This window comes from Amblyomma mixtum, chromosome 3 (genome assembly GCF_055824585.1).
Source record: "Amblyomma mixtum isolate Tamu chromosome 3, ASM5582458v1, whole genome shotgun sequence".
Classification (NCBI taxonomy): Eukaryota; Metazoa; Arthropoda; class Arachnida; order Ixodida; family Ixodidae; genus Amblyomma; species Amblyomma mixtum.
The window spans coordinates 48,163,596-48,175,519 of record NC_143014.1 but is presented as its reverse complement, the minus strand read 5'-3'; the positions used below and the strand labels follow the sequence as shown (position 1 = coordinate 48,175,519).

General features: G+C 44.8%; 1 long non-coding RNA gene across 1 annotated transcript; it reads left to right on the top strand.

Annotated features, from left to right (window-relative positions):
- The first annotated feature begins 6,287 nt into the window (after positions 1-6,287).
- LOC149350069 (uncharacterized) lies at positions 6,288-11,682 on the top strand. The gene is made up of 4 exons (XR_016290210.1): positions 6,288-6,421; positions 6,647-8,049; positions 9,406-9,463; positions 11,499-11,682. It is a non-coding gene; the product is annotated as an uncharacterized LOC149350069 (long non-coding RNA).
- Positions 11,683-11,924: the final 242 nt, after the last annotated feature.

Below are 11,924 nucleotides of genomic sequence, written 5' to 3'. Positions count from 1 at the left end.
AGCAGTCCAGAACATGCTCAACATACAGCATGGTTGCTGTGTCTCTAGTCATTTACAACATCTCTTCTTCACGGTGCAACACGTCTTGTGTGGCACTGTTTGTGTGATAAGATAGCAACATGCTTTGCCTCATGGAATTTGGTTGCCTCTGTGTGCTTGCTTTCGACTGCCTCTTTCACATGCTGCACGTAGTTATACAGCAGTGAACTATTTTTCCTGAAGAAAAGTCACGTAATTGTTTCATGGTCACTTTCCAGATGAAAATGTAACTCCTGCCCAGCGTTTTGAGATGTGTACCCATTCCCATCCTCTAGCTGAAATTTGTACCCCTGATGAAAACCTACAAATTGTACTTAATTTAGTTGAAGGTAACTGGAAGTATAAATTATGCAGCTGGACATAATCTGTGTTTCAATAATAAAGCTCCAAATGGCATTTTGTAGCTGGAAGGGCATGATCCAGTTTAATAATTCAGTTGGAAATGGATCACAATAGTAGTAGTAGTAGTAGTAGTAGTAGTAGTAGTAGTAGTAGTAGTAGTAGCAGTAGCAGCAGCAGTAGTCCTAGTAGTAGTAGTAGTAGTAGTAGTAGTAGTAGTAGTAGTAGTAGTAGTAGTAGTAGTAGTAGTAGTAGTAAACTTTATTTATCTTTTTGGGTTACTCAGATGGTCTTCCCAGGTTTGGGATCTTTTCTCTTTCCAGGAATTGTGGTCTGGGATCTTTTTCTGTGCTGGGCTATCAGCCTTGAATTCATGCATTGGAAGATAACTGCCCACCTGTCCTCCCAGTGAAACTCTGTTAGATCCCATTTTCACTGACTTGCCCCCTTGCACTTTGCTTCATGTAAATTGGGGATTCTGTTTGGTCACTTTAAGACAAATCCTAGACAACCTGTTTAACCTCTACACCCTTAGTGTGATTGGACCATCAGTGTCCGTGCTGCCATTTTTTTGTTTAGCAAAGGCAACTGCTGGCTACTTCAGTTTGCAAACTAGGCAACACTAATGTGCATGTACACCACTGTAAAACGTTTATGAAAGACAGGTCTGTCCCGAAAAAATTCTTATCTTTGTAGACGAAACATATTCGTCGATATGTAATGTTGCACTAGGTAATGATTCACAGTTAGGCTGCATAATGAATTCTAGGATGCATGAAGTTCAGTGATGAAAATAAATTATTTTGCCAATAATGGCTTCCACAAACTTTTCACTGTGCATGTAAAAGACACCGCGCTCCTTTTAGGCAAATTGCAACACCTAAGAGGCATAGCAACTTGTCTCGATCCCCAAAAATGTAGGGGGACACTTAAGCTCAGCATTCATGGGTATGACGCGACAGTTTTTATGGCTCCCTGAAGTCGTTTCTCTCAACACATACAGTCACTGTTCTTCATTCGTGTTCACAAATTTATCACAATTGCCTCAACACAGGTTCCACACTCATCTTTGAACTCTTCCACACTGCAGTTCACCTACATAATGTTACTGTAATTACTTTCTCACTAATTGGCACATGTCTAGTTCACTGCAGTAATTACATTACTAAGCTTCAAATTAAGCCAACAGCACCCACACATCACTCCCCCCATCCCCCTCCCCGCTTTGTACCTCAGCAAAGTCAATGTGCTACACGATGGCCATTAAAATTTTTTTGCGTAAAATCTATTACTTTATAAAGTGAAGTAGATTCAGACATGTACTGACGTTTGACTCAGATTACAAATCCTCTTTTCAATGACTTTCACTGCGGATATCCACGTGTGGAGCATGTTTTTTGACACAATGCCGGCTGGATAACACTTCGTTTCCTGCTGAATGGCAGCCTCTCTCCTTGACAGTGGTGTGTGTAGGCTTTCCGTGCCTTTCTTTTCTGGTTGGACATGTCACCCAATAGCTTCTTAGCACTAATTGTGATGCCATCACATACCATTCAGCACGAATGATATTACTTGGTGGTAATCAGAAAAAAAAAGTTATTCTTACACTGTGAAAAAAGAATAGCAGCCTGTTTCCACCTGACTTGGTTTGATTTCATACTTCTGCTTGAACTATAAGAAAAATTAGCCAGAAAAGCTGTACAAGACGGTAATTTTTCAGGGGGCTTAAATTTTATGCACAGGCACTTGCAATGACTCCAATTTTATCAACATTTTGCAACCTGTTCTGTCATTATATTGGTGATGAATAGTTCTGCTTCATTTATTTAACACTCTCCTCGTGGAAACTCCGAGTCAGACTTGCTTACCATTTTTCAAGCTGCCTTAATCGCGCTCAAAAAACCAATTTGCCCTCCATGTGCATACACCACTAGGCATTTTAAGTGTTCTATATATTTTTCTTGCAGTGAAGGAGTGTAATACATATATAGAGGGGAGAAATCTCCAACCTGTCATTTATGCTCGAGCACCAGAGCGGATTTTGAACGCACCTATCAGGCTTGCCCAAACAAACCGAAACCTCCTTTCCAAGAGATGAATCACAGGAGCGATGGGAGGCTGCTCTGTGCAGCTCATGGGCAGAGCTACAGCTTTATGGCCTGGGCCTTGAAGGTTGCCACAGCGAAAGAGTGCCTGGTCATCTAGAGTGGCCTGAGGCCGTTGCCGACCTGTTCAACACCCCTTCACCCACCCTCACCTGATCAACTGAAGTGGGACTAATAAAGTTATTACCAACCAAGGGCTGTAATATAGCCTTCTTGCCAATGCAGTTCGCCACAGTAATTTTGAACTGCTTCTTTGAACAAATAATCTCTGAGCTTTACGCAAGCTTTGTTGTCAGTACAGGTAGGCCCTTTATTAGTGGAATGTGGTAATCGTCTATCGCAGAGCAACTTCGATTGGTCCTCAGTGTCCTTTCAGACATTTGCCGACATTTCAGCATCTACATATGGTACGGTGCCCTTAACTGAACTATAGATGTCATATTTTGAGTGTACATAGAGGGTTGTCTATTTTAGTTCACAGTAAAGGCAACTACTTTGAAAGTGAACGCGTTTCATTGAACATTACCCTCCTGCTGTGCACAAGCATCACAGGATCTTTACTACATCAGTGTATGGTGTAAATGTTGCCTAACGGCATTGTGATCCACCGCTCAAGGGAACCAACAATGTATGTGGTCAGGAGAGTGCACAGAGGGAAGATCAAGCACTTGCACATCAGGCTAGAAACATGACTGAGGCCTCTTGTAGATTGCTCGTGGAGTGCGCAGGGCTTTCCAAAACCAATCCACATCATCCAGTGTTATCATGCTGCTTTAATGGACCTTTTGCCAGAATACCACTGCTTGTCTGTGATGCTGCCTCCCTCAAATACAGTGGGCCATGTTAGCCTTTCATTTCTTGCCCCCTTTGTTTGTTGTCTTGCTGCTGTGCATGCTTGTGCTTTTATTGTTGTGTTGCTGTTGTTCCTTCTTGACTTCACCGTTGTTTTTATCCTCCTTCAGCTCCTTGACCTGACCCTGAGACATGTTCCGGCTTAATATGACATGTGCACTAGATAATATATGTGTATGTGCACGTTATGATAATAACTTGCATGAAGCAAATAATTAAAGCAAGTGTCTTACACACTGCATTAGCTGTTTGTGATGTGGCATCACCCTCCACCACTATCCACCTCTATATTTGTCCCATTCGCCAGTGGTGAGTAGCATATGTGAAGACATTTTTCTCCAGCCGACTTCACCTCTCTTGACATGACACCTTGCCCTCTTACAAGGAATCTTGCTGCATTGAAAGGAGCTGCCTGGTGCTGCTGTATATCCATTACTGTTGTCCTACAGCAAAGGAATTGTAGGGATGGGCATGACAAATTTTGCTTCACCTCTCACATTTTGCTGCGTACTGCAACACATGAGTGGTGTAGCTCCCTTGGTAAGTGCTCTGTGCTCATTGTTAGACAGAATTAACGAGGCCCTTTCAAACATTGAAATTAAATAGCACTATTGAGAGCCTTTTTTTATTTGAATGAAATAATGTACCTGCCACACGCTATGCACTCGTGAGGTGCTTTTATATAAAGTCCGTGAAGTCTGCTTACAGGCACTTCATAGTTAATGTTCACAAAGCAAAAGATGAGTGCCTCAGAGCATCTAATGAGGTATATGTCCTATTCAGATTAAGTGAAATGCCAACACTTAAATATACAGGCTTCTGTACTTCTGTTGTGAGTGGAGTTTTAGCTGTTTGTTATTTTTTTTAAGTACTGGTGGGAAACAATTCCTCCCTATTTTGCTTTCCCATTTGGCGCTTTTGATTAATAAGACGTACGCGCTCATAGCGTTGCGCTTGACGCGATTCGCAGTCGCGTTTCGTGCGCGGCCGCTTGCAAACGTAACCAAGGGTAGCGTTAAGTTCTATGCACCTCGATTCCTAAAATGTATAACGGACTGCCATGCTAGGCATGGACCGCATGTTTTTTGTTGTTTTTTTTCGCAGCTAACACTCGCTGTGTAAGGCCCCGCGCGCTACACCGCTGAAGACGTGACACGGTGAGGTAAAGCTTCCCAACGCCACTGACGCGTTGAGCATGGGCGTCCGGGGGGGGGGCAAGGGGGGGCGGCTGCACCCCCCTGGAAAATCACTCACTCGAACCGTGAGTGATGGCCGCACGCCAGGGGCGGTGGTGCGCTCAGCCAAAAGGGTAAAAGCAGCCCCGCTTCCACGCTTTGGGTCACATCTGCGAAATGCCGCGTCCGGGCACGCGCCGTTCCGCCGTTTTCAAACCATGCCATCGTTAGCTCTGCTGAAGGGCGACCTGTTGCAGACATAGAGCGGCACCGGCGAGCACGTGTTTCGAGCCGTCTTGAGATGGGTGCTGTTTCTTTGATCTCTGGAGAGATAGCGACACGGAGGCAGACAGTGCACAGGGCATCTTGTTTTCGTACGCCGGCCACCGATGAATTCTTCAGGAGGGAAGGACAAATCAGCCGTGTCCACGCCTGCTTTGTCGGGCTGTTCAGGGCCAAGCGGGCGATGAGTTGGCGCCGCCGCCGCTCACTGTCTCCTGCGATCCACGGGAGAGCGCAGTTCGGTAGAGGCACCGCTTTCAGAATGTTCGGCAAAGGGGATTAGCAGTTGCTTTTGTTCACGGCGACGCAGTCTCCAGAGGCGCCCCCACACCAGCGTTCCTTGCGTCTTCTCCGAAAACCAGCGCCTTTGGTCAAAGCAGCCCGATGGCGCCTGCCTGGCTCGCCTGTCACCTCTGGCTGGGCCTCAAATCACAACAGCGCCCATGTACTGTTCGATGTCAGTGCATGGTAAAGAGACCCAGGTGGTCGACATTATCCGGAACTCTGTACTACTCCGACCCTCATAGCCTGAGTCGTTTTGGGGCTCTGAACCCCATAAAAACACAAAAACAAATTTTCCGACCGGAGTGGCGAGTGTCCCTTCCCCTCGGAAGTCGCGCGGCGTTCCTTTCACCCCCAAAGTGCGCATTCGGGGATATTGCGGCAAGTAAGCCCTTGCACGTGCGCGCGCCTCTGTGTTTGTGCTTCGTTGTTTTTAGTGGCCGGTTGTAAACGAAGCTGAGAACAACCAGCGGACGAGAAAACGACGAGCGGCGAGCAGTGTGTGTGCGGTTGCTCGACTGTGCCGATGCACGAGCAAGATGGAGCGAGGTGTATGAAGCTGCGAGCGTGCATTTATCTTGTAAACAAGTTTTGGTTGTATATATAGTCATCTTTTCAACCGTTTTTCCAATCAATGTGTATGATGAGTGTGGACCGAGAACGTGTAATGAAGCACAGAAATGAATTTATCACCCGTGTAATCACGCAATTCGCCCAGAAAAATCCGAGGCGCCTACAGTTGCTGTTCATGGAAGACTGACTGAGTGAGTAGTTGCGTGTTTGTGAACATATTGTGCTCTGTGCTGGTCATCAATCCGGGTGAGTCAAGAACCCGTATGCAGCAAGACTGAGCACTCTTCTCCACGAAGTGACAGTATCTTATTGCATTTTTTATTAATTTTAATTGTTTCTTCGTTGATAAACTCCAATGTATCTCTCCTAGCCACGCTTTAATTTGCTGTTTGTAATTTTTCTTTCATGTGTGTATTTCACTTATTTTTTATTTATATATAAATAAATAAATTTACTCCGCAAATAGTGCCTTTTTGCTACGAACATACGCCCCCCCCCCTCCCCCTCCGGCGCCAACAACCAATGGGGCTCCCCCCTGCAAAAATTTCTGCGGACGCCCTTGGCGTTGAGGTTACGATCGAGAGCCATCCGTTTCTCCGCCAAATCCTCTCCTCGTGACGCTGATCGCATCTCACAAGTGCGGAGACGCGACACGCTGCGCGTGGCTTCGGGCGATAAGCGATCGCTTCATGCAGTATAATTACCGCTAAACTTTCATTTCCGTGACGACCGGCCCACAGAGTCTTTCGCGTCGCATTCAGCACAATCACTCAGGTACTGTCTGTGGCGAGTACGCCGAGACCGCCGCCGCAACGCATTTCACCGTCCGTCGCTACTGCGCTACTGTGCGACGCGTATAAAGTAGTATAAAGGGGCTTTAGACACGCTCCGCAGCTCGGCGGTGTTTTTTGTACTTGGCGCCAAGTAGCAGACGACTATTTTTTGTCATACTTTATTCTTTATTTTTCAATGTTGTAATTCTATTATACTTTTACGCAGTTTCGCACCGCCCCCTGTCACGGGTACGCCCCGCTCTGGGCGAGGAGACCAGCGAAGCCTTCGGGAAAGACGTTTGAAAAATAAGGGTCCATTGCATCGCAATGCGACGACACTAGCAGACGACAGGACGTCGCTACACGCAGCAAGTATGGTGCCTCGTCTACTCGGCGCGGTGTCGTCTCGTTTGCCTAGCTTCGCCAACTCTGCTCTTTACTGTGATGCTTGTTCCCACGCTCAAGCCCAAGTTATGCTATCAATGGGGGATAAATATAAGAAAGAATAGGTTGAAACATTCACCAGGCAGCCTACTTTGCAGCGACCATTTTACAGTATTATGTTTAGAACGAACCGGAGCGATGGCTAGGCTACTATCTTGTGAGGTGTCGACGGTGTTCGGTTGGTTCACATTAGCGCCTCCAAAAGGTATGGTACTGCTTTTTCGACGGCGCGTGTCATATACTGTTACGTATTGGAGCAAGTTAAGCCTGAATGGGCTTTAATTCGTGGTGCTTGGTCCAGCTGACTTCTAACAGCGCTTCTCACGCGCACTGCAGCATTCGACTTTCTTGTCAGTCGTTCCTCTCGCGCTGTGCCTTTTCTTTCCTGCTCGAAAATTCGGTTTTAAGATGACCTAGCCTCATCGTCATCCCACTACTTCTCCTTCACTCTCGGAAGGCAAGAACCAGACAAGAACATAGTGTTTATTGCACGTACCCCTTTGCCGAGGCAGGGTGAGACCTGAATGCCTGTTTCCTTCGCTTTCGCAAATATTACAGGGTTCTGTACACAATCCTTACATTTCTCGCGTTCAGCTTGCTTGTTCCTTTCATATAACAGCAGACATTACACACGAACAACACAAAAAACTGAGAACGAAAGGGCGAAAGATGCGACTTTTTGCATTGAAATACACAGCAGACACCCGACTTCCGGGACAAGCCGTCCATCTTCCGGTGGCTTCACTCGCGCTCGTCTCGGAACGAGGGAGGGTGATATCCAGCCACCTAGTGCAGATCAGCGGTTGTAGCCATTGATTTTAGTTTCGGTTTCGTATTTGTGGATTTGCTATCGGCTTATTTGTGCTTGTTTGCTCGTGGATTGGCTCTTTGTGTCACGTGCTTGTTATCTATAAATACGTGTGCACGCCGAATGAATTTTCAATTTGGTAACAGTTGTCTACTACCGTAATGAGGGCATGAAAGTAATCCTGCAAAATCAATGTGCACAAAGTGAAATCGGCTATTAATGTAGCTTCAAACCAACCTTCTGGCATGTTTTGCCGTTAGTGGAAAGCGAATTTTTTCTTGTACGGCCGATTTTAGCTTTTCTGCGCCGTTTCATAGTGGCCCAGGCCGATCCCGAAGAAGACGCTGGTCATGAAGTGCCCGACGGATGCTGAAATTGTGAGTTGTATACCTCATCCACTTCAGTGTCATCGCATCTCGATGGTGACATTGCAGACAAGTTACAGGAACTGTTTCTACGACATTCTCGTGTATGAATTTGAAGAAGATAGACGTCTTCCATAATTGTATCCTATATGGCAGCAGCAAATAGCTAATAAGATTTTTGAAGCTTTTGTCAAAGCGACGACGGAAAGTGTTTTCAACTCCTCATTGAGAGAGAAATTATTGCATTCATTGCGAAAGCAAAATAGTGTGTGGCGCTATTTGCTTAATTGCGTAGTTGAGGCCTACTGCGTCATGAGTTCTACTACGTCGTATGTTTGCGAGGGAGGCGCTTGCCCTCTATTCTGGCATGAAATTTGGGGAGGCCAAGCAAATATATTCAAAGTTGACTGGTTTGAGGTTCGGGGAGTCCGGGGAGTCGTAATGAACGTCAGTGACTGTTTCAGGAGGGAGACCCTCCATACTGACTTGGCACTCGGCCTCCCCGCGGGGAGGCCGAGTAGCCATATTGGATTACCTGCCACCTTGACGGCCATTTTTAGTTATCAGTTCGTTTTTTGTACGCGATGGGAAATTCTGTCAATAGAAATTAATTAATCCTCGGTTTTCTGTAAGACTTTTGATCTTGAGTGACAGTTTTCGTTTTCAATTAAATTTTCGTATGTGTGTGACAAATGTGGCCACAGAAAGCGATGAAGCTTCGTTTTGCAGTAGGAAGTTGTGTTTCTGGTGGAGCATCGGCACGAGCTGAAATGAAAAAGTTACTGTTGTTTTTTTTCTTCGCAAATGTATGTTGTCTATACAGCTTTGTTTCAAGTGCTAGAAGCCAATGAGTTGCAAATTTATTTTTATTCCCTTCACTATCACTATGCACATGTGTGGAACGTTATCGCAAGATAACACTAGCTAAGTTATTTTTGCTCTGCAATCTTTTTTTAATAAGCAAATTACTGCTTTCACTCTTAAGTACATCTTGTCCTCCTCACTTAATGTTGTATTGATTCGTCGTGCTGTATGCGGGATCGCGAGTGTTTGTTTCTTGAAGAGCGCATTAAAAAGCACTGCAGAAAATTTGTTTGCAACGGTGGATACAATGTTTATCGCACCTCGCCTTTATACATTTCCTGACGGGAAGGAGAGTAAATGAATGAGATGCAATGCCCGCGCACATGTAATGTATTGTGTTTTATGGTTTTTCTACAAAAAATGAGTGCCTATTCTGTGTATATGATTGCCCATGCGCAATTTGTTATTTCTGTCTTTTGGTATGTAAGTATTAGGTGATTGCCCGTTATCTGACATCAGGCATTCCGTTGCCAACTTCCTTGCACCCGAATATTTTGTTGGCAGATCACCCAGGACTAGCACTGAGCCCGCTTGCCCGGCAGTTCACCCAAAGGCCCTAAAGGTGAGACTGCTGTGTTTCATCCAGAGTTCTGCTCAAAAGCTCAGTGCAGTTTGACAGAAAGAAATATGCGCTGAGTATGTTTTTATATATCTTTCATCAGCCCAGCCCAATGTAACTGTTGGTAACGTAAAACACAACAGTAGAGTTGAACTAACTATTGCTCTGATGACTTTTGCACGCGGTCCAATTTTTTTGTGGTCTTGCGGAAAGTGTGTAGAGTACTGACTTAATGGTTCATTTTACAATTGTGCTGCTGTGAATCCATACGGAGCCACGTTCCGAAACAGATGCACTAATTGCGGTGAGATAAGTGATTACGCTTTGGTGTCTGCAGTGTGTAAACATGTTCTTCTTTTAAATTTACGTTCATTTCAGAAAGCATCACTTGAAAAACCAACAAGCAGTTTTCTCGTATGCACGGCACTACCTTCCCGATTATCGCTTCTGTTTTAATATATGAACTTTTCGAGAACATCCAGTTGTGTTTGCTGAGAATTTTTACTTCTGCTATCTGCTTCAAAATGAAAATTTCGATGCTGACATGCACTTAGCACAGAACAAAAATGCTTTTAAGAATAATATGAAAAGGGTAACCACCTGTAATTAAGAGCTGGACTTCGTAAAAGCAGCTTTCTCAAACAGGATAGGCAAATCTGTTTTGAATGCAGCTTTTGCAGCTTAATTTTTTTTTTCGGCAAATAGATCATGCATACTGTCCATTAACATTGCTACTATGTTTCTCACTTTGGCCATCGGGAATTCGAAATGAGCATCTTGCTGGACACCATGTTTTAATTCTCTTTGTTGTATGCTTCAGCTGTCCTTAATAGCAATATTTAACACGTGATTGCATTTAACGGCTACTCGGCTCTTTTTGTTGGCAGATTTGCCTTATATATGCAATACGGGTAGCAGCAATGCACTGCACTGGGAGTATTTCATCCAATGCAAGCAGATGCTGCTTTGAGTTGGCATCCAGATCTCAAGGGCTTATGCAGAGTACATTAACAACAGTTGCTAACACCTAGCTCCAATTTTGTACACAGCAATGCGCAAGGAAAGCAATGATTTATTTGCAAAATGTATGGTAGAAAGCAAATTTTATCTGCTTATGAATGCACAGTATACTCGCGAGACCACTTGAACTAGTCTCTTGTAAAATGTTGCTCTTTCTTGTCAATCTGGAATGGGCAGAGTGTTCCAAACCTAAAAGTGAAAGCTCAGTACAATGCAGACATCGCGTATTCCGACTGAGCTCATCGCAAGTGAGCTGCTTGGTCTCAGAACTCGTTGTTGCCCCTTGCCTGCATTGCTTTGCTTGGCATATCACTTAACGGCAGACATTTTTTTGGAGCCCATGTGACCAGGTTGCTGCTCTTCCTTGGGAATGACTTAACACACCCCAGCACTCAGAAACTGAATTCGCTCAGTATAAATAGCAGGGTAAGAAATTTACTGCGCGTATATGAATCACCCAGCATGTATCATGTGCCCTGGGGCAATACGCAATGTTTGAAACAAAGGCGCCACCCAAAAATTTGGTGTCTCCCCTCCCCTTAAGGTTTTGGGTTTAGCATTTGGAGCTGGTGATCTCCTTTGTGCCAGCGTCAGAAGCCGTGAAAGGAAATGCGGCAGTTTTGTAAGGCTGGCCAAACCTAACTGCCAGGACTTGAGACTGACTTAATTAGTACCGGTCTGACCAAGTGAAGCCCTTTCGTTGTTTGCCTTGACTATTTTCATTCTCTCTTGAGCTCTGCTTTGTACACACTTCTTTTTGTGTGTGGTTCTTTTGGCACATCTTGAACAGTGTTGCTTTTATCCTTTTTTGATGATCTTTCTAAAATCCATGCGCAAGGCCACTACAGGAGTGCTTTGGCTGCTGCGACAGACTGTTGGGAGATGTCCTTATCCTTTCTTTTCTCCTGCATGCATTCAGTTTTTTATGCGTTTGATTTTGGGTTTCTGTTGATGGATTATTAGTTGCATTTAACTTTCCTGAGCTTGCACAATTGTTTTCTCTTTTCATGGCATCTAGCCCTGCATATGACCGACACCAGTGGAGGAACTGCAGCTACCAACCTGGAATGGCGCGGCATTCTCTGGTCCAAGGCTACTGGCTCAAGAACGTGCTTTTAAGTCTGCACCTTGGCCTACAAGCAGAGTGGCAATAGTCCAGTGTCGGCCATAACTCTGTGCCAAATAAAGTATTCCTACCAACATGTCTTGTCAGTAATTAATGAAGCTTATGAATACATTAACAACTTCTTTGGCCCTATAGGAAAACCGTGTTTACAAAACGGGTTTTTTGAGCCCATACCCAGCCACTACATTGTTTCTTATGCAGAGCTGCATGTTACCTTACTGTTTATGCCTTTGCAGCAGAAAATTTTGCAGAATGTTAATGAGGAACAAAGATTTCATTAACAAGCTGCTCTGAGACTACTGCTGAAAGGGTACTGAA